General features: G+C 52.0%; 36 non-coding genes across 36 annotated transcripts; 9 read left to right on the plus strand and 27 right to left on the minus strand.

Moving 5' to 3' along the window:
- Positions 1-59: 59 nt before the first annotated feature.
- LOC131453413 (U1 spliceosomal RNA) lies at positions 60-223 on the minus strand. The gene has a single exon (XR_009238137.1). It is a non-coding gene; the product is annotated as a U1 spliceosomal RNA (small nuclear RNA).
- A 402-nt stretch (positions 224-625) lies between these two features.
- LOC131453627 (5S ribosomal RNA) lies at positions 626-744 on the plus strand. The gene has a single exon (XR_009238341.1). It is a non-coding gene; the product is annotated as a 5S ribosomal RNA (ribosomal RNA).
- A 239-nt stretch (positions 745-983) lies between these two features.
- On the minus strand, positions 984-1,176 carry LOC131453521 (U2 spliceosomal RNA). Its single transcript, XR_009238241.1, has one exon. It is a non-coding gene; the product is annotated as a U2 spliceosomal RNA (small nuclear RNA).
- Positions 1,177-1,355: 179 nt separating this feature from the next.
- LOC131453540 (U5 spliceosomal RNA) lies at positions 1,356-1,468 on the minus strand. Its single transcript, XR_009238259.1, has one exon. It is a non-coding gene; the product is annotated as a U5 spliceosomal RNA (small nuclear RNA).
- A 647-nt stretch (positions 1,469-2,115) lies between these two features.
- Positions 2,116-2,279, minus strand: LOC131453414 (U1 spliceosomal RNA). The gene has a single exon (XR_009238138.1). It is a non-coding gene; the product is annotated as a U1 spliceosomal RNA (small nuclear RNA).
- A 402-nt stretch (positions 2,280-2,681) lies between these two features.
- On the plus strand, positions 2,682-2,800 carry LOC131453632 (5S ribosomal RNA). Its single transcript, XR_009238346.1, has one exon. It is a non-coding gene; the product is annotated as a 5S ribosomal RNA (ribosomal RNA).
- A 239-nt stretch (positions 2,801-3,039) lies between these two features.
- On the minus strand, positions 3,040-3,232 carry LOC131453435 (U2 spliceosomal RNA). The gene has a single exon (XR_009238157.1). It is a non-coding gene; the product is annotated as a U2 spliceosomal RNA (small nuclear RNA).
- Positions 3,233-3,411: 179 nt separating this feature from the next.
- LOC131453568 (U5 spliceosomal RNA) lies at positions 3,412-3,524 on the minus strand. Its single transcript, XR_009238286.1, has one exon. It is a non-coding gene; the product is annotated as a U5 spliceosomal RNA (small nuclear RNA).
- A 647-nt stretch (positions 3,525-4,171) lies between these two features.
- Positions 4,172-4,335, minus strand: LOC131453417 (U1 spliceosomal RNA). The gene has a single exon (XR_009238141.1). It is a non-coding gene; the product is annotated as a U1 spliceosomal RNA (small nuclear RNA).
- Positions 4,336-4,737: 402 nt separating this feature from the next.
- Positions 4,738-4,856, plus strand: LOC131453633 (5S ribosomal RNA). The gene has a single exon (XR_009238347.1). It is a non-coding gene; the product is annotated as a 5S ribosomal RNA (ribosomal RNA).
- A 131-nt stretch (positions 4,857-4,987) lies between these two features.
- Positions 4,988-5,180, minus strand: LOC131453436 (U2 spliceosomal RNA). Its single transcript, XR_009238158.1, has one exon. It is a non-coding gene; the product is annotated as a U2 spliceosomal RNA (small nuclear RNA).
- Positions 5,181-5,359: 179 nt separating this feature from the next.
- LOC131453590 (U5 spliceosomal RNA) lies at positions 5,360-5,472 on the minus strand. The gene has a single exon (XR_009238306.1). It is a non-coding gene; the product is annotated as a U5 spliceosomal RNA (small nuclear RNA).
- Positions 5,473-6,119: 647 nt separating this feature from the next.
- On the minus strand, positions 6,120-6,283 carry LOC131453320 (U1 spliceosomal RNA). Its single transcript, XR_009238045.1, has one exon. It is a non-coding gene; the product is annotated as a U1 spliceosomal RNA (small nuclear RNA).
- Positions 6,284-6,685: 402 nt separating this feature from the next.
- On the plus strand, positions 6,686-6,804 carry LOC131453266 (5S ribosomal RNA). The gene has a single exon (XR_009238000.1). It is a non-coding gene; the product is annotated as a 5S ribosomal RNA (ribosomal RNA).
- A 131-nt stretch (positions 6,805-6,935) lies between these two features.
- LOC131453437 (U2 spliceosomal RNA) lies at positions 6,936-7,128 on the minus strand. Its single transcript, XR_009238159.1, has one exon. It is a non-coding gene; the product is annotated as a U2 spliceosomal RNA (small nuclear RNA).
- A 179-nt stretch (positions 7,129-7,307) lies between these two features.
- On the minus strand, positions 7,308-7,420 carry LOC131453542 (U5 spliceosomal RNA). Its single transcript, XR_009238260.1, has one exon. It is a non-coding gene; the product is annotated as a U5 spliceosomal RNA (small nuclear RNA).
- A 647-nt stretch (positions 7,421-8,067) lies between these two features.
- Positions 8,068-8,231, minus strand: LOC131453415 (U1 spliceosomal RNA). The gene has a single exon (XR_009238139.1). It is a non-coding gene; the product is annotated as a U1 spliceosomal RNA (small nuclear RNA).
- A 402-nt stretch (positions 8,232-8,633) lies between these two features.
- Positions 8,634-8,752, plus strand: LOC131453634 (5S ribosomal RNA). Its single transcript, XR_009238348.1, has one exon. It is a non-coding gene; the product is annotated as a 5S ribosomal RNA (ribosomal RNA).
- A 149-nt stretch (positions 8,753-8,901) lies between these two features.
- LOC131453438 (U2 spliceosomal RNA) lies at positions 8,902-9,094 on the minus strand. Its single transcript, XR_009238160.1, has one exon. It is a non-coding gene; the product is annotated as a U2 spliceosomal RNA (small nuclear RNA).
- A 179-nt stretch (positions 9,095-9,273) lies between these two features.
- On the minus strand, positions 9,274-9,386 carry LOC131453543 (U5 spliceosomal RNA). The gene has a single exon (XR_009238261.1). It is a non-coding gene; the product is annotated as a U5 spliceosomal RNA (small nuclear RNA).
- A 647-nt stretch (positions 9,387-10,033) lies between these two features.
- Positions 10,034-10,197, minus strand: LOC131453321 (U1 spliceosomal RNA). The gene has a single exon (XR_009238046.1). It is a non-coding gene; the product is annotated as a U1 spliceosomal RNA (small nuclear RNA).
- A 402-nt stretch (positions 10,198-10,599) lies between these two features.
- On the plus strand, positions 10,600-10,718 carry LOC131453380 (5S ribosomal RNA). Its single transcript, XR_009238104.1, has one exon. It is a non-coding gene; the product is annotated as a 5S ribosomal RNA (ribosomal RNA).
- A 131-nt stretch (positions 10,719-10,849) lies between these two features.
- Positions 10,850-11,042, minus strand: LOC131453440 (U2 spliceosomal RNA). The gene has a single exon (XR_009238161.1). It is a non-coding gene; the product is annotated as a U2 spliceosomal RNA (small nuclear RNA).
- A 179-nt stretch (positions 11,043-11,221) lies between these two features.
- On the minus strand, positions 11,222-11,334 carry LOC131453592 (U5 spliceosomal RNA). Its single transcript, XR_009238308.1, has one exon. It is a non-coding gene; the product is annotated as a U5 spliceosomal RNA (small nuclear RNA).
- A 647-nt stretch (positions 11,335-11,981) lies between these two features.
- On the minus strand, positions 11,982-12,145 carry LOC131453409 (U1 spliceosomal RNA). The gene has a single exon (XR_009238133.1). It is a non-coding gene; the product is annotated as a U1 spliceosomal RNA (small nuclear RNA).
- Positions 12,146-12,547: 402 nt separating this feature from the next.
- LOC131453635 (5S ribosomal RNA) lies at positions 12,548-12,666 on the plus strand. The gene has a single exon (XR_009238349.1). It is a non-coding gene; the product is annotated as a 5S ribosomal RNA (ribosomal RNA).
- A 131-nt stretch (positions 12,667-12,797) lies between these two features.
- LOC131453441 (U2 spliceosomal RNA) lies at positions 12,798-12,990 on the minus strand. Its single transcript, XR_009238162.1, has one exon. It is a non-coding gene; the product is annotated as a U2 spliceosomal RNA (small nuclear RNA).
- A 179-nt stretch (positions 12,991-13,169) lies between these two features.
- LOC131453593 (U5 spliceosomal RNA) lies at positions 13,170-13,282 on the minus strand. Its single transcript, XR_009238309.1, has one exon. It is a non-coding gene; the product is annotated as a U5 spliceosomal RNA (small nuclear RNA).
- Positions 13,283-13,929: 647 nt separating this feature from the next.
- LOC131453322 (U1 spliceosomal RNA) lies at positions 13,930-14,093 on the minus strand. The gene has a single exon (XR_009238047.1). It is a non-coding gene; the product is annotated as a U1 spliceosomal RNA (small nuclear RNA).
- A 402-nt stretch (positions 14,094-14,495) lies between these two features.
- LOC131453494 (5S ribosomal RNA) lies at positions 14,496-14,614 on the plus strand. Its single transcript, XR_009238214.1, has one exon. It is a non-coding gene; the product is annotated as a 5S ribosomal RNA (ribosomal RNA).
- Positions 14,615-14,745: 131 nt separating this feature from the next.
- On the minus strand, positions 14,746-14,938 carry LOC131453442 (U2 spliceosomal RNA). The gene has a single exon (XR_009238163.1). It is a non-coding gene; the product is annotated as a U2 spliceosomal RNA (small nuclear RNA).
- A 179-nt stretch (positions 14,939-15,117) lies between these two features.
- Positions 15,118-15,230, minus strand: LOC131453544 (U5 spliceosomal RNA). The gene has a single exon (XR_009238262.1). It is a non-coding gene; the product is annotated as a U5 spliceosomal RNA (small nuclear RNA).
- A 647-nt stretch (positions 15,231-15,877) lies between these two features.
- LOC131453383 (U1 spliceosomal RNA) lies at positions 15,878-16,041 on the minus strand. The gene has a single exon (XR_009238107.1). It is a non-coding gene; the product is annotated as a U1 spliceosomal RNA (small nuclear RNA).
- A 402-nt stretch (positions 16,042-16,443) lies between these two features.
- Positions 16,444-16,562, plus strand: LOC131453636 (5S ribosomal RNA). Its single transcript, XR_009238350.1, has one exon. It is a non-coding gene; the product is annotated as a 5S ribosomal RNA (ribosomal RNA).
- A 149-nt stretch (positions 16,563-16,711) lies between these two features.
- Positions 16,712-16,904, minus strand: LOC131453510 (U2 spliceosomal RNA). The gene has a single exon (XR_009238230.1). It is a non-coding gene; the product is annotated as a U2 spliceosomal RNA (small nuclear RNA).
- A 179-nt stretch (positions 16,905-17,083) lies between these two features.
- LOC131453618 (U5 spliceosomal RNA) lies at positions 17,084-17,196 on the minus strand. The gene has a single exon (XR_009238333.1). It is a non-coding gene; the product is annotated as a U5 spliceosomal RNA (small nuclear RNA).
- Between the last annotated feature and the right edge of the window lie 242 nt (positions 17,197-17,438).

The raw sequence follows: 17,438 nt of genomic DNA on the forward strand, positions 1-17,438 counted from the left end.
GGAGATGGGCACACAAGGCGGAACCTTGGGCGGCTGACCTTTGCTTACAACTACGTCATCGGGGGAGAGCGCGGACGCAGTACCCCACTAGCAAAAATTATGCAGTCAAGATTCCCACGTTTGGGGAATTTGCGGGGGTCAGCACAACCAGAGTGCAATGGCTGAGCCTCGCCCTGGGTGAACCACCTTCTTGATCATGGTATCTCCCATGCCAGGTAAGTATGAGGTGTACTTGCCCAGCACTGGGTGGCTGTTCCCAGACACAGCTCTTTGGCTGATGGTGCAGGAAATGGATAGTCCCAGAGTCCAATGCCTTGACTCAGGTGCTCGTTAATGCTGTGCTGTGTTCAACTTCAACCTCCAGCACACATTGGAGAGGAAACACTCGACCTTTTCACTGGCATACCTGGCTGTCATTTCCTATCGATTCAGCAACAACTGCACCTGACGGCACCAACAGCAGCTTACCCATCTCGGTGTAGCTTCCTAATACTGGAATAGAGTGTAGCAGGTAGTGGCGATAAAGGCTCAAGTGCAGTGTGTTCGGAAGGCTGCCTTTTGAGCCCCTCCACGAGCAGGGGGCCTTGCCTGGTCTATAAAAGGAGTCTGTGTCACCTGCCCGTCGGCTTACGGCCACACCACCCTGAGCACGCCCGATCTCGTCTGATCTCGGAAGCTAAGCAGGGTCGGGCCTGGTTAGTACTTGGATGGGAGACCGCCTGGGAATACCAGGTGCTGTAAGCTTTTACACTGCAGCACGCTTTTACACTGCAGCACGCTTTTACACTGCAGCACGCTTTTACACTGCAGCACGCTTTTACACTGCAGCACGCTTTTACACTGCAGCACGCTTTTACACTGCAGCACGCTTTTACACTGCTGCTTCCTTACAAGAAACGTGGGCTTGCAATTACGTTGACGCACGGGCACACGTTAATGTCCTTCCAGTTTCAGCCTTGCTTTGGTTTTCACAGAAAAAAAGAGAACGGTGCACCGTTCCTGGTGGCACTGCAATACCAGGTCAATGCAAGGAGTGAAGAGAGCAAGCCCAAGGTTTCACCGCCCAATGCTCAAAAATGCATTTAATATTTAATCCCCATATAGAGGACATATCAGATATTAAACTGATTAGAACAGATACTACACTTGATCTTAGCCAAAAGGCCGAGAAGCGATGGCCCACCAGTGTCTGGGGCCAACTCAAGATCTTGGCGCACAAGTTACTTGTTGTGGTGCCGTGTTTCTGAAGTGCGCATAACAAAGGCTGCTGCTGCTCACCTCCACCCCCAGGTGATCTAAGTGCACCTCTGAGCCGTGACGGACAGCTGCTTGACATTTGACACACTCAAAGGGCGCAGCCATACAGCAAAGCCCACCAAAAATAACTTAAACTCTTGGACGTTCCTCTCCACGGAAGTCTTTAGTAAAAGGCGAAAGACTTGAGCATTTTGAAGAAAAACCAGAGTCAACATAGCCCCTCTCCTTGAGAGCAGCCAAGGAGTCTATCCGCCAGAGTCACCACAGTCTCGGTCGGCCCGGCCGGCCACCTTGGGACAGCCTTTCTTCAACGTTTTTGGTTTGCCGGCCAATCAACCGCCCACATTTGACTGCATGTTTGGAAGCGCATTCTTACCGTTGGTTGTGTGCTGCAGTTTTCTATCAACCGCTGAGGCTGTGGCACATTCCTCGCTCACGGGGGACACCTCCAAGGTTTAGTGGTAGATGTGAGTGCATGAGCAAAGCAGCTCTGTGTCACACCGAGCAGTACAAACTGCCGGGCCGTTTCCCAACTCCTCCGGGCTTCTGAAATGGTGAGCTGCTCCTGGCATCGCTTCAATATCAGGTCAATGTACAGGAGTGGACGGAGCAAGCGCCAAAGTATTAACCCTTGGCATGATGGCCATGGATCCATCTCCAACAATCCAGTTCTACCTACAAAGAGCCGGGAAAGGGAGCATGACATTTCCTTAGAGCTAAAAGACAACACCCACAACCATCCCATTCCCAGCAACTTGGAAAGACTGGGGACTTCGCTCTGCGAGCACGTGAGAAGCCTGGAGATGGGCACACAAGGCGGAACCTTGGGCGGCTGACCTTTGCTTACAACTACGTCATCGGGGGAGAGCGCGGACGCAGTACCCCACTAGCAAAAATTATGCAGTCAAGATTCCCACGTTTGGGGAATTTGCGGGGGTCAGCACAACCAGAGTGCAATGGCTGAGCCTCGCCCTGGGTGAACCACCTTCTTGATCATGGTATCTCCCATGCCAGGTAAGTATGAGGTGTACTTGCCCAGCACTGGGTGGCTGTTCCCAGACACAGCTCTTTGGCTGATGGTGCAGGAAATGGATAGTCCCAGAGTCCAATGCCTTGACTCAGGTGCTCGTTAATGCTGTGCTGTGTTCAACTTCAACCTCCAGCACACATTGGAGAGGAAACACTCGACCTTTTCACTGGCATACCTGGCTGTCATTTCCTATCGATTCAGCAACAACTGCACCTGACGGCACCAACAGCAGCTTACCCATCTCGGTGTAGCTTCCTAATACTGGAATAGAGTGTAGCAGGTAGTGGCGATAAAGGCTCAAGTGCAGTGTGTTCGGAAGGCTGCCTTTTGAGCCCCTCCACGAGCAGGGGGCCTTGCCTGGTCTATAAAAGGAGTCTGTGTCACCTGCCCGTCGGCTTACGGCCACACCACCCTGAGCACGCCCGATCTCGTCTGATCTCGGAAGCTAAGCAGGGTCGGGCCTGGTTAGTACTTGGATGGGAGACCGCCTGGGAATACCAGGTGCTGTAAGCTTTTACACTGCAGCACGCTTTTACACTGCAGCACGCTTTTACACTGCAGCACGCTTTTACACTGCAGCACGCTTTTACACTGCAGCACGCTTTTACACTGCAGCACGCTTTTACACTGCAGCACGCTTTTACACTGCTGCTTCCTTACAAGAAACGTGGGCTTGCAATTACGTTGACGCACAGGCACACGTTAATGTCCTTCCAGTTTCAGCCTTGCTTTGGTTTTCACAGAAAAAAAGAGAACGGTGCACCGTTCCTGGTGGCACTGCAATACCAGGTCAATGCAAGGAGTGAAGAGAGCAAGCCCAAGGTTTCACCGCCCAATGCTCAAAAATGCATTTAATATTTAATCCCCATATAGAGGACATATCAGATATTAAACTGATAAGAACAGATACTACACTTGATCTTAGCCAAAAGGCCGAGAAGCGATGGCCCACCACTGTCTGGGGCCAACTCAAGATCTTGGCGCACAAGTTACTTGTTGTGGTGCCGTGTTTCTGAAGTGCGCATAACAAAGGCTGCTGCTGCTCACCTCCACCCCCAGGTGATCCAAGTGCACCTCTGAGCCGTGACGGACAGCTGCTTGACATTTGACACACTCAAAGGGCGCAGCCATACAGCAAAGCCCACCAAAAAAAACTTAAACTCTTGGACGTTCCTCTCCACGGAAGTCTTTAGTAAAAGGCGAAAGACTTGAGCATTTTGAAGAAAAACCAGAGTCAACATAGCCCCTCTCCTTGAGAGCAGCCAAGGAGTCTATCCGCCAGAGTCACCACAGTCTCGGTCGGCCCGGCCGGCCACCTTGGGACAGCCTTTCTTCAACGTTTTTGGTTTGCCGGCCAATCAACCGCCCACATTTGACTGCATGTTTGGAAGCGCATTCTTACCGTTGGTTGTGTGCTGCAGTTTTCTATCAACCGCTGAGGCTGTGGCACATTCCTCGCTCACGGGGGACACCTCCAAGGTTTAGTGGTAGATGTGAGTGCATGAGCAAAGCAGCTCTGTGTCACACCGAGCAGTACAAACTGCCGGGCCGTTTCCCAACTCCTCCGGGCTTCTGAAATGGTGAGCTGCTCCTGGCATCGCTTCAATATCAGGTCAATGTACAGGAGTGGACGGAGCAAGCGCCAAAGTATTAACCCTTGGCATGATGGCCATGGATCCATCTCCAACAATCCAGTTCTACCTACAAAGAGCCGGGAAAGGGAGCATGACATTTCCATAGAGCTAAAAGACAACACCCACAACCATCCCATTCCCAGCAACTTGGAAAGACTGGGGATGTCGCTCTGCGAGCACGTGAGAAGCCTGGAGATGGGCACACAAGGCGGAACCTTGGGCGGCTGACCTTTGCTTACAACTACGTCATCGGGGGAGAGCGCGGACGCAGTACCCCACTAGCAAAAATTATGCAGTCAAGATTCCCACGTTTGGGGAATTTGCAGGGGTCAGCACAACCAGAGGGCAATGGCTGAGCCTCGCCCTGGGTGAACCACCTTCTTGATCATGGTATCTCCCATGCCAGGTAAGTATGAGGTGTACTTGCCCAGCACTGGGTGGCTGTTCCCAGACACAGCTCTTTGGCTGATGGTGCAGGAAATGGATAGTCCCAGAGTCCAATGCCTTGACTCAGGTGCTCGTTAATGCTGTGCTGTGTTCAACTTCAACCTCCAGCACACATTGGAGAGGAAACACTCGACCTTTTCACTGGCATACCTGGCTGTCATTTCCTATCGATTCAGCAACAACTGCACCTGACGGCACCAACAGCAGCTTACCCATCACGGTGTAGCTTCCTAATACTGGAATAGAGTGTAGCAGGTAGTGGTGATAAAGGCTCAAGTGCAGTGTGTTCGGAAGGCTGCCTTTTGAGCCCCTCCACGAGCAGGGGGCCTTGCCTGGTCTATAAAAGGAGTCTGTGTCACCTGCCCGTCGGCTTACGGCCACACCACCCTGAGCACGCCCGATCTCGTCTGATCTCGGAAGCTAAGCAGGGTCGGGCCTGGTTAGTACTTGGATGGGAGACCGCCTGGGAATACCAGGTGCTGTAAGCTTTTACACTGCAGCACGCTTTTACACTGCTGCTTCCTTACAAGAAACGTGGGCTTGCAATTACGTTGACGCACGGGCACACGTTAATGTCCTTCCAGTTTCAGCCTTGCTTTGGTTTTCACAGAAAAAAAGAGAACGGTGCACCGTTCCTGGTGGCACTGCAATACCAGGTCAATGCAAGGAGTGAAGAGAGCAAGCCCAAGGTTTCACCGCCCAATGCTCAAAAATGCATTTAATATTTAATCCCCATATAGAGGACATATCAGATATTAAACTGATAAGAACAGATACTACACTTGATCTTAGCCAAAAGGCCGAGAAGCGATGGCCCCCCAGTGTCTGGGGCCAACTCAAGATCTTGGCGCACAAGTTACTTGTTGTGGTGCCGTGTTTCTGAAGTGCGCATAACAAAGGCTGCTGCTGCTCACCTCCACCCCCAGGTGATCTAAGTGCACCTCTGAGCCGTGACGGACAGCTGCTTGACATTTGACACACTCAAAGGGCGCAGCCATACAGCAAAGCCCACCAAAAATAACTTAAACTCTTGGACGTTCCTCTCCACGGAAGTCTTTAGTAAAAGGCGAAAGACTTGAGCATTTTGAAGAAAAAACAGAGTCAACATAGCCCCTCTCCTTGAGAGCAGCCAAGGAGTCTATCCGCCAGAGTCACCACAGTCTCGGTCGGCCCGGCCGGCCACCTTGGGACAGCCTTTCTTCAACGTTTTTGGTTTGCCGGCCAATCAACCGCCCACATTTGACTGCATGTTTGGAAGCGCATTCTTACCGTTGGTTGTGTGCTGCAGTTTTCTATCAACCGCTGAGGCTGTGGCACATTCCTCGCTCACGGGGGACAGCTCCAAGGTTTAGTGGTAGATGTGAGTGCATGAGCAAAGCAGCTCTGTGTCACACCGAGCAGTACAAACTGCCGGGCCGTTTCCCAACTCCTCCGGGCTTCTGAAATGGTGAGCTGCTCCTGGCATCGCTTCAATATCAGGTCAATGTACAGGAGTGGACGGAGCAAGCGCCAAAGTATTAACCCTTGGCATGATGGCCATGGATCCATCTCCAACAATCCAGTTCTACCTACAAAGAGCCGGGAAAGGGAGCATGACATTTCCATAGAGCTAAAAGACAACACCCACAACCATCCCATTCCCAGCAACTTGGAAAGACTGGGGATGTCGCTCTGCGAGCACGTGAGAAGCCTGGAGATGGGCACACAAGGCGGAACCTTGGGCGGCTGACCTTTGCTTACAACTACGTCATCGGGGGAGAGCGCGGACGCAGTACCCCACTAGCAAAAATTATGCAGTCAAGATTCCCACGTTTGGGGAATTTGCAGGGGTCAGCACAACCAGAGTGCAATGGCTGAGCCTCGCCCTGGGTGAACCACCTTCTTGATCATGGTATCTCCCCTGCCAGGTAAGTATGAGGTGTACTTGCCCAGCACTGGGTGGCTGTTCCCAGACACAGCTCTTTGGCTGATGGTGCAGGAAATGGATAGTCCCAGAGTCCAATGCCTTGACTCAGGTGCTCGTTAATGCTGTGCTGTGTTCAACTTCAACCTCCAGCACACATTGGAGAGGAAACACTCGACCTTTTCACTGGCATACCTGGCTGTCATTTCCTATCGATTCAGCAACAACTGCACCTGACGGCACCAACAGCAGCTTACCCATCTCAGTGTAGCTTCCTAATACTGGAATAGAGTGTAGCAGGTAGTGGCGATAAAGGCTCAAGTGCAGTGTGTTCGGAAGGCTGCCTTTTGAGCCCCTCCATGAGCAGGGGGCCTTGCCTGGTCTATAAAAGGAGTCTGTGTCACCTGCCCGTCGGCTTACGGCCACACCACCCTGAGCGCGCCCGATCTCGTCTGATCTCGGAAGCTAAGCAGGGTCGGGCCTGGTTAGTACTTGGATGGGAGACCGCCTGGGAATACCAGGTGCTGTAAGCTTTTACACTGCAGCACGCTTTTACACTGCTGCTTCCTTACAAGAAACGTGGGCTTGCAATTACGTTGACGCACGGGCACACGTTAATGTCCTTCCAGTTTCAGCCTTGCTTTGGTTTTCACAGAAAAAAAGAGAACGGTGCACCGTTCCTGGTGGCACTGCAATACCAGGTCAATGCAAGGAGTGAAGAGAGCAAGCCCAAGGTTTCACCGCCCAATGCTCAAAAATGCATTTAATATTTAATCCCCATATAGAGGACATATCAGATATTAAACTGATAAGAACAGATACTACACTTGATCTTAGCCAAAAGGCCGAGAAGCGATGGCCCACCAGTGTCTGGGGCCAACTCAAGATCTTGGCGCACAAGTTACTTGTTGTGGTGCCGTGTTTCTGAAGTGCGCATAACAAAGGCTGCTGCTGCTCACCTCCACCCCCAGGTGATCTAAGTGCACCTCTGAGCCGTGACGGACAGCTGCTTGACATTTGACACACTCAAAGGGCGCAGCCATACAGCAAAGCCCACCAAAAATAACTTAAACTCTTGGACGTTCCTCTCCACGGAAGTCTTTAGTAAAAGGCGAAAGACTTGAGCATTTTGAAGAAAAACCAGAGTCAACATAGCCCCTCTCCTTGAGAGCAGCCAAGGAGTCTATCCGCCAGAGTCACCACAGTCTCGGTCGGCCCGGCCGGCCACCTTGGGACAGCCTTTCTTCAACGTTTTTGGTTTGCCGGCCAATCAACCGCCCACATTTGACTGCATGTTTGGAAGCGCATTCTTACCGTTGGTTGTGTGCTGCAGTTTTCTATCAACCGCTGAGGCTGTGGCACATTCCTCGCTCACGGGGGACACCTCCAAGGTTTAGTGGTAGATGTGAGTGCATGAGCAAAGCAGCTCTGTGTCACACCGAGCAGTACAAACTGCCGGGCCGTTTCCCAACTCCTCCGGGCTTCTGAAATGGTGAGCTGCTCCTGGCATCGCTTCAATATCAGGTCAATGTACAGGAGTGGACGGAGCAAGCGCCAAAGTATTAACCCTTGGCATGATGGCCATGGATCCATCTCCAACAATCCAGTTCTACCTACAAAGAGCCGGGAAAGGGAGCATGACATTTCCTTAGAGCTAAAAGACAACACCCACAACCATCCCATTCCCAGCAACTTGGAAAGACTGGGGACTTCGCTCTGTGAGCACGTGAGAAGCCTGGAGATGGGCACACAAGGCGGAACCTTGGGCGGCTGACCTTTGCTTACAACTACGTCATCGGGGGAGAGCGCGGACGCAGTACCCCACTAGCAAAAATTATGCAGTCAAGATTCCCACGTTTGGGGAATTTGCGGGGGTCAGCACAACCAGAGTGCAATGGCTGAGCCTCGCCCTGGGTGAACCACCTTCTTGATCATGGTATCTCCCATGCCAGGTAAGTATGAGGTGTACTTGCCCAGCACTGGGTGGCTGTTCCCAGACACAGCTCTTTGGCTGATGGTGCAGGAAATGGATAGTCCCAGAGTCCAATGCCTTGACTCAGGTGCTCGTTAATGCTGTGCTGTGTTCAACTTCAACCTCCAGCACACATTGGAGAGGAAACACTCGACCTTTTCACTGGCATACCTGGCTGTCATTTCCTATCGATTCAGCAACAACTGCACCTGACGGCACCAACAGCAGCTTACCCATCTCGGTGTAGCTTCCTAATACTGGAATAGAGTGTAGCAGGTAGTGGCGATAAAGGCTCAAGTGCAGTGTGTTCGGAAGGCTGCCTTTTGAGCCCCTCCACGAGCAGGGGGCCTTGCCTGGTCTATAAAAGGAGTCTGTGTCACCTGCCCGTCGGCTTACGGCCACACCACCCTGAGCACGCCCGATCTCGTCTGATCTCGGAAGCTAAGCAGGGTCGGGCCTGGTTAGTACTTGGATGGGAGACCGCCTGGGAATACCAGGTGCTGTAAGCTTTTACACTGCAGCACGCTTTTACACTGCAGCACGCTTTTACACTGCTGCTTCCTTACAAGAAACGTGGGCTTGCAATTACGTTGACGCACGGGCACACGTTAATGTCCTTCCAGTTTCAGCCTTGCTTTGGTTTTCACAGAAAAAAAGAGAACGGTGCACCGTTCCTGGTGGCACTGCAATACCAGGTCAATGCAAGGAGTGAAGAGAGCAAGCCCAAGGTTTCACCGCCCAATGCTCAAAAATGCATTTAATATTTAATCCCCATATAGAGGACATATCAGATATTAAACTGATAAGAACAGATACTACACTTGATCTTAGCCAAAAGGCCGAGAAGCGATGGCCCACCAGTGTCTGGGGCCAACTCAAGATCTTGGCGCACAAGTTACTTGTTGTGGTGCCGTGTTTCTGAAGTGCGCATAACAAAGGCTGCTGCTGCTCACCTCCACCCCCAGGTGATCTAAGTGCACCTCTGAGCCGTGACGGACAGCTGCTTGACATTTGACACACTCAAAGGGCGCAGCCATACAGCAAAGCCCACCAAAAATAACTTAAACTCTTGGACGTTCCTCTCCACGGAAGTCTTTAGTAAAAGGCGAAAGACTTGAGCATTTTGAAGAAAAACCAGAGTCAACATAGCCCCTCTCCTTGAGAGCAGCCAAGGAGTCTATCCGCCAGAGTCACCACAGTCTCGGTCGGCCCGGCCGGCCACCTTGGGACAGCCTTTCTTCAACGTTTTTGGTTTGCCGGCCAATCAACCGCCCACATTTGACTGCATGTTTGGAAGCGCATTCTTACCGTTGGTTGTGTGCTGCAGTTTTCTATCAACCGCTGAGGCTGTGGCACATTCCTCGCTCACGGGGGACACCTTCAAGGTTTAGTGGTAGATGTGAGTGCATGAGCAAAGCAGCTCTGTGTCACACCGAGCAGTACAAACTGCCGGGCCGTTTCCCAACTCCTCCGGGCTTCTGAAATGGTGAGCTGCTCCTGGCATCGCTTCAATATCAGGTCAATGTACAGGAGTGGACGGAGCAAGCGCCAAAGTATTAACCCTTGGCATGATGGCCATGGATCCATCTCCAACAATCCAGTTCTACCTACAAAGAGCCGGGAAAGGGAGCATGACATTTCCTTAGAGCTAAAAGACAACACCCACAACCATCCCATTCCCAGCAACTTGGAAAGACTGGGGACGTCGCTCTGCGAGCACGTGAGAAGCCTGGAGATGGGCACACAAGGCGGAACCTTGGGCGGCTGACCTTTGCTTACAACTACGTCATCGGGGGAGAGCGCGGACGCAGTACCCCACTAGCAAAAATTATGCAGTCAAGATTCCCACGTTTGGGGAATTTGCAGGGGTCAGCACAACCAGAGTGCAATGGCTGAGCCTCGCCCTGGGTGAACCACCTTCTTGATCATGGTATCTCCCCTGCCAGGTAAGTATGAGGTGTACTTGCCCAGCACTGGGTGGCTGTTCCCAGACACAGCTCTTTGGCTGATGGTGCAGGAAATGGATAGTCCCAGAGTCCAATGCCTTGACTCAGGTGCTCGTTAATGCTGTGCTGTGTTCAACTTCAACCTCCAGCACACATTGGAGAGGAAACACTCGACCTTTTCACTGGCATACCTGGCTGTCATTTCCTATCGATTCAGCAACAACTGCACCTGACGGCACCAACAGCAGCTTACCCATCTCAGTGTAGCTTCCTAATACTGGAATAGAGTGTAGCAGGTAGTGGCGATAAAGGCTCAAGTGCAGTGTGTTCGGAAGGCTGCCTTTTGAGCCCCTCCACGAGCAGGGGGCCTTGCCTGGTCTATAAAAGGAGTCTGTGTCACCTGCCCGTCGGCTTACGGCCACACCACCCTGAGCGCGCCCGATCTCGTCTGATCTCGGAAGCTAAGCAGGGTCGGGCCTGGTTAGTACTTGGATGGGAGACCGCCTGGGAATACCAGGTGCTGTAAGCTTTTACACTGCAGCACGCTTTTACACTGCTGCTTCCTTACAAGAAACGTGGGCTTGCAATTACGTTGACGCACGGGCACACGTTAATGTCCTTCCAGTTTCAGCCTTGCTTTGGTTTTCACAGAAAAAAAGAGAACGGTGCACCGTTCCTGGTGGCACTGCAATACCAGGTCAATGCAAGGAGTGAAGAGAGCAAGCCCAAGGTTTCACCGCCCAATGCTCAAAAATGCATTTAATATTTAATCCCCATATAGAGGACATATCAGATATTAAACTGATAAGAACAGATACTACACTTGATCTTAGCCAAAAGGCCGAGAAGCGATGGCCCCCCAGTGTCTGGGGCCAACTCAAGATCTTGGCGCACAAGTTACTTGTTGTGGTGCCGTGTTTCTGAAGTGCGCATAACAAAGGCTGCTGCTGCTCACCTCCACCCCCAGGTGATCTAAGTGCACCTCTGAGCCGTGACGGACAGCTGCTTGACATTTGACACACTCAAAGGGCGCAGCCATACAGCAAAGCCCACCAAAAATAACTTAAACTCTTGGACGTTCCTCTCCACGGAAGTCTTTAGTAAAAGGCGAAAGACTTGAGCATTTTGAAGAAAAAACAGAGTCAACATAGCCCCTCTCCTTGAGAGCAGCCAAGGAGTCTATCCGCCAGAGTCACCACAGTCTCGGTCGGCCCGGCCGGCCACCTTGGGACAGCCTTTCTTCAACGTTTTTGGTTTGCCGGCCAATCAACCGCCCACATTTGACTGCATGTTTGGAAGCGCATTCTTACCGTTGGTTGTGTGCTGCAGTTTTCTATCAACCGCTGAGGCTGTGGCACATTCCTCGCTCACGGGGGACAGCTCCAAGGTTTAGTGGTAGATGTGAGTGCATGAGCAAAGCAGCTCTGTGTCACACCGAGCAGTACAAACTGCCGGGCCGTTTCCCAACTCCTCCGGGCTTCTGAAATGGTGAGCTGCTCCTGGCATCGCTTCAATATCAGGTCAATGTACAGGAGTGGACGGAGCAAGCGCCAAAGTATTAACCCTTGGCATGATGGCCATGGATCCATCTCCAACAATCCAGTTCTACCTACAAAGAGCCGGGAAAGGGAGCATGACATTTCCATAGAGCTAAAAGACAACACCCACAACCATCCCATTCCCAGCAACTTGGAAAGACTGGGGATGTCGCTCTGCGAGCACGTGAGAAGCCTGGAGATGGGCACACAAGGCGGAACCTTGGGCGGCTGACCTTTGCTTACAACTACGTCATCGGGGGAGAGCGCGGACGCAGTACCCCACTAGCAAAAATTATGCAGTCAAGATTCCCACGTTTGGGGAATTTGCAGGGGTCAGCACAACCAGAGTGCAATGGCTGAGCCTCGCCCTGGGTGAACCACCTTCTTGATCATGGTATCTCCCATGCCAGGTAAGTATGAGGTGTACTTGCCCAGCACTGGGTGGCTGTTCCCAGACACAGCTCTTTGGCTGATGGTGCAGGAAATGGATAGTCCCAGAGTCCAATGCCTTGACTCAGGTGCTCGTTAATGCTGTGCTGTGTTCAACTTCAACCTCCAGCACACATTGGAGAGGAAACACTCGACCTTTTCACTGGCATACCTGGCTGTCATTTCCTATCGATTCAGCAACAACTGCACCTGACGGCACCAACAGCAGCTTACCCATCTCGGTGTAGCTTCCTAATACTGGAATAGAGTGTAGCAGGTAGTGGCGATAAAGGCTCAAGTGCAGTGTGTTCGGAAGGCTGCCTTTTGAGCCCCTCCACGAGCAGGGGGCCTTGCCTGGTCTATAAAAGGAGTCTGTGTCACCTGCCCGTCCGCTTACGGCCACACCACCCTGAGCACGCCCGATCTCGTCTGATCTCGGAAGCTAAGCAGGGTCGGGCCTGGTTAGTACTTGGATGGGAGACCGCCTGGGAATACCAGGTGCTGTAAGCTTTTACACTGCAGCACGCTTTTACACTGCTGCTTCCTTACAAGAAACGTGGGCTTGCAATTACGTTGACGCACGGGCACACGTTAATGTCCTTCCAGTTTCAGCCTTGCTTTGGTTTTCACAGAAAAAAAGAGAACGGTGCACCGTTCCTGGTGGCACTGCAATACCAGGTCAATGCAAGGAGTGAAGAGAGCAAGCCCAAGGTTTCACCGCCCAATGCTCAAAAATGCATTTAATATTTAATCCCCATATAGAGGACATATCAGATATTAAACTGATAAGAACAGATACTACACTTGATCTTAGCCAAAAGGCCGAGAAGCGATGGCCCACCAGTGTCTGGGGCCAACTCAAGATCTTGGCGCACAAGTTACTTGTTGTGGTGCCGTGTTTCTGAAGTGCGCATAACAAAGGCTGCTGCTGCTCACCTCCACCCCCAGGTGATCTAAGTGCACCTCTGAGCCGTGACGGACAGCTGCTTGACATTTGACACACTCAAAGGGCGCAGCCATACAGCAAAGCCCACCATAAATAACTTAAACTCTTGGACGTTCCTCTCCACGGAAGTCTTTAGTAAAAGGCGAAAGACTTGAGCATTTTGAAGAAAAACCAGAGTCAACATAGCCCCTCTCCTTGAGAGCAGCCAAGGAGTCTATCCGCCAGAGTCACCACAGTCTCGGTCGGCCCGGCCGGCCACCTTGGGACAGCCTTTCTTCAACGTTTTTGGTTTGCCGGCCAATCAACCGCCCACATTTGACTGCATGTTTGGAAGCGCATTCTTACCGTTGGTTGTGTGCTGCAGTTTTCTATCAACCGCTGAGGCTGTGGCACATTCCTCGCTCACGGGGGACACCTTCAAGGTTTAGTGGTAGATGTGAGTGCATGAGCAAAGCAGCTCTGTGTCACACCGAGCAGTACAAACTGCCGGGCCGTTTCCCAACTCCTCCGGGCTTCTGAAATGGTGAGCTGCTCCTGGCATCGCTTCAATATCAGGTCAATGTACAGGAGTGGACGGAGCAAGCGCCAAAGTATTAACCCTTGGCATGATGGCCATGGATCCATCTCCAACAATCCAGTTCTACCTACAAAGAGCCGGGAAAGGGAGCATGACATTTCCTTAGAGCTAAAAGACAACACCCACAACCATCCCATTCCCAGCAACTTGGAAAGACTGGGGACGTCGCTCTGCGAGCACGTGAGAAGCCTGGAGATGGGCACACAAGGCGGAACCTTGGGCGGCTGACCTTTGCTTACAACTACGTCATCGGGGGAGAGCGCGGACGCAGTACCCCACTAGCAAAAATTATGCAGTCAAGATTCCCACGTTTGGGGAATTTGCAGGGGTCAGCACAACCAGAGTGCAATGGCTGAGCCTCGCCCTGGGTGAACCACCTTCTTGATCATGGTATCTCCCCTGCCAGGTAAGTATGAGGTGTACTTGCCCAGCACTGGGTGGCTGTTCCCAGACACAGCTCTTTGGCTGATGGTGCAGGAAATGGATAGTCCCAGAGTCCAATGCCTTGACTCAGGTGCTCGTTAATGCTGTGCTGTGTTCAACTTCAACCTCCAGCACACATTGGAGAGGAAACACTCGACCTTTTCACTGGCATACCTGGCTGTCATTTCCTATCGATTCAGCAACAACTGCACCTGACGGCACCAACAGCAGCTTACCCATCTCAGTGTAGCTTCCTAATACTGGAATAGAGTGTAGCAGGTAGTGGCGATAAAGGCTCAAGTGCAGTGTGTTCGGAAGGCTGCCTTTTGAGCCCCTCCACGAGCAGGGGGCCTTGCCTGGTCTATAAAAGGAGTCTGTGTCACCTGCCCGTCGGCTTACGGCCACACCACCCTGAGCGCGCCCGATCTCGTCTGATCTCGGAAGCTAAGCAGGGTCGGGCCTGGTTAGTACTTGGATGGGAGACCGCCTGGGAATACCAGGTGCTGTAAGCTTTTACACTGCAGCACGCTTTTACACTGCTGCTTCCTTACAAGAAACGTGGGCTTGCAATTACGTTGACGCACGGGCACACGTTAATGTCCTTCCAGTTTCAGCCTTGCTTTGGTTTTCACAGAAAAAAAGAGAACGGTGCACCGTTCCTGGTGGCACTGCAATACCAGGTCAATGCAAGGAGTGAAGAGAGCAAGCCCAAGGTTTCACCGCCCAATGCTCAAAAATGCATTTAATATTTAATCCCCATATAGAGGACATATCAGATATTAAACTGATAAGAACAGATACTACACTTGATCTTAGCCAAAAGGCCGAGAAGCGATGGCCCACCAGTGTCTGGGGCCAACTCAAGATCTTGGCGCACAAGTTACTTGTTGTGGTGCCGTGTTTCTGAAGTGCGCATAACAAAGGCTGCTGCTGCTCACCTCCACCCCCAGGTGATCTAAGTGCACCTCTGAGCCGTGACGGACAGCTGCTTGACATTTGACACACTCAAAGGGCGCAGCCATACAGCAAAGCCCACCAAAAATAACTTAAACTCTTGGACGTTCCTCTCCACGGAAGTCTTTAGTAAAAGGCGAAAGACTTGAGCATTTTGAAGAAAAACCAGAGTCAACATAGCCCCTCTCCTTGAGAGCAGCCAAGGAGTCTATCCGCCAGAGTCACCACAGTCTCGGTCGGCCCGGCCGGCCACCTTGGGACAGCCTTTCTTCAACGTTTTTGGTTTGCCGGCCAATCAACCGCCCACATTTGACTGCATGTTTGGAAGCGCATTCTTACCGTTGGTTGTGTGCTGCAGTTTTCTATCAACCGCTGAGGCTGTGGCACATTCCTCGCTCACGGGGGACACCTCCAAGGTTTAGTGGTAGATGTGAGTGCATGAGCAAAGCAGCTCTGTGTCACACCGAGCAGTACAAACTGCCGGGCCGTTTCCCAACTCCTCCGGGCTTCTGAAATGGTGAGCTGCTCCTGGCATCGCTTCAATATCAGGTCAATGTACAGGAGTGGACGGAGCAAGCGCCAAAGTATTAACCCTTGGCATGATGGCCATGGATCCATCTCCAACAATCCAGTTCTACCTACAAAGAGCCGGGAAAGGGAGCATGACATTTCCTTAGAGCTAAAAGACAACACCCACAACCATCCCATTCCCAGCAACTTGGAAAGACTGGGGACGTCGCTCTGCGAGCACGTGAGAAGCCTGGAGATGGGCACACAAGGCGGAACCTTGGGCGGCTGACCTTTGCTTACAACTACGTCATCGGGGGAGAGCGCGGACGCAGTACCCCACCAGCAAAAATTATGCAGTCAAGATTCCCACGTTTGGGGAATTTGCAGGGGTCAGCACAACCAGAGTGCAATGGCTGAGCCTCGCCCTGGGTGAACCACCTTCTTGATCATGGTATCTCCCCTGCCAGGTAAGTATGAGGTGTACTTGCCCAGCACTGGGTGGCTGTTCCCAGACACAGCTCTTTGGCTGATGGTGCAGGAAATGGATAGTCCCAGAGTCCAATGCCTTGACTCAGGTGCTCGTTAATGCTGTGCTGTGTTCAACTTCAACCTCCAGCACACATTGGAGAGGAAACACTCGACCTTTTCACTGGCATACCTGGCTGTCATTTCCTATCGATTCAGCAACAACTGCACCTGACGGCACCAACAGCAGCTTACCCATCTCGGTGTAGCTTCCTAATACTGGAATAGAGTGTAGCAGGTAGTGGCGATAAAGGCTCAAGTGCAGTGAGTTCGGAAGGCTGCCTTTTGAGCCCCTCCACGAGCAGGGGGCCTTGCCTGGTCTATAAAAGGAGTCTGTGTCACCTGCCCGTCGGCTTACGGCCACACCACCCTGAGCACGCCCGATCTCGTCTGATCTCGGAAGCTAAGCAGGGTCGGGCCTGGTTAGTACTTGGATGGGAGACCGCCTGGGAATACCAGGTGCTGTAAGCTTTTACACTGCAGCACGCTTTTACACTGCAGCACGCTTTTACACTGCTGCTTCCTTACAAGAAACGTGGGCTTGCAATTACGTTGACGCACGGGCACACGTTAATGTCCTTCCAGTTTCAGCCTTGCTTTGGTTTTCACAGAAAAAAAGAGAACGGTGCACCGTTCCTGGTGGCACTGCAATACCAGGTCAATGCAAGGAGTGAAGAGAGCAAGCCCAAGGTTTCACCGCCCAATGCTCAAAAATGCATTTAATATTTAATCCCCATATAGAGGACATATCAGATATTAAACTGAGAAGAACAGATACTACACTTGATCTTAGCCAAAAGGCCGAGAAGCGATGGCCCACCAGTGTCTGGGGCCAACTCAAGATCTTGGCGCACAAGTTACTTGTTGTGGTGCCGTACTTCTGAAGTGCGCATAACAAAGGCTGCTGCTGCTCACCTCCACCCCCAGGTGATCTAAGTGCACCTCTGAGCCGTGACGGACAGCTGCTTGACATTTGACACACTCAAAGGGCGCAGCCATACAGCAAAGCCCACCAAAAATAACTTAAACTCTTGGACGTTCCTCTCCACGGAAGTCTTTAGTAAAAGGCGAATGACTTGAGCATTTTGAAGAAAAACCAGAGTCAACATAGCCCCTCTCCTTGAGAGCAGCCAAGGAGTCTATCCGCCAGAGTCACCACAGTCTCGGTCGGCCCGGCCGGCCACCTTGGGACAGCCTTTCTTCAACGTTTTTGGTTTGCCGGCCAATCAACCGCCCACATTTGACTGCATGTTTGGAAGCGCATTCTTACCGTTGGTTGTGTGCTGCAGTTTTCTATCAACCGCTGAGGCTGTGGCACATTCCTAGCTCACGGGGGACACCTCCAAG

This window comes from Solea solea, unplaced genomic scaffold, assembly GCF_958295425.1.
Source record: "Solea solea unplaced genomic scaffold, fSolSol10.1 scaffold_35, whole genome shotgun sequence".
Taxonomy (NCBI): Eukaryota; Metazoa; Chordata; class Actinopteri; order Pleuronectiformes; family Soleidae; genus Solea; species Solea solea.